This window comes from Egretta garzetta, unplaced genomic scaffold (assembly GCF_000687185.1).
Source record: "Egretta garzetta isolate BGI_Z169 unplaced genomic scaffold, ASM68718v1 scaffold106, whole genome shotgun sequence".
NCBI classification, from domain to species: domain Eukaryota; kingdom Metazoa; phylum Chordata; class Aves; order Pelecaniformes; family Ardeidae; genus Egretta; species Egretta garzetta.
The window spans coordinates 18,338-18,838 of record NW_009259963.1 but is presented as its reverse complement, the minus strand read 5'-3'; the positions used below and the strand labels follow the sequence as shown (position 1 = coordinate 18,838).

Sequence of the window (501 nt, the reverse complement as noted above, 5' to 3'; positions counted from 1 at the left end):
CCCCCCCTTTGCCCCCCCCCCCCCCGCAGTGTCCCCAAAACGGGGCAGGACGTCACCCTGTGGTGGCCCCGTGACTGCCACCGAGACAGGAGGGACGGGAGAGGAGGGAGGGGAGCACGGACCCCGAGGAGGACGGGGTGAGCGGGGCTGCAGGTGGCAGCGCGGAGCCCTGCCTGCACGCTGGGAGCCGGGCGAGGTGGGGAGGACAGACAAAGGGACACATTCTGTCCCCAGCACAGGACCACAAGGCCACCTCAGCCCCAGCACGAGGTGGCTGGGGCTCACCAAACCTCACCGCTTCCCTGTACGGCCGTTTGCCAGCAGCCACACCTCATAGCCACACTCTGCCTCTTCGCTGCCTGCAACTACACCGCACCCCTGCCTGCAAGCCACCGAAACCGGGAGGGGGGGACACACACGCACCGGGAGGAACCCATGGCCACCCATCTCGGTCACTGCGGTAACTTCAGCAGCTTCCAGGAATCGCTGTGGCCGGTGCTG

At 68.1% G+C, this 501-nt stretch overlaps 1 protein-coding gene across 1 annotated transcript in view; it reads left to right on the top strand.

The window, feature by feature from the left end:
• The window catches only part of LOC104127488 (suppressor of SWI4 1 homolog), a 6,844-nt gene that overhangs the window by 4,704 nt on the left and 1,639 nt on the right, over nucleotides 1–501 (top strand). The gene's annotated exons all lie outside the window — the stretch shown is intronic.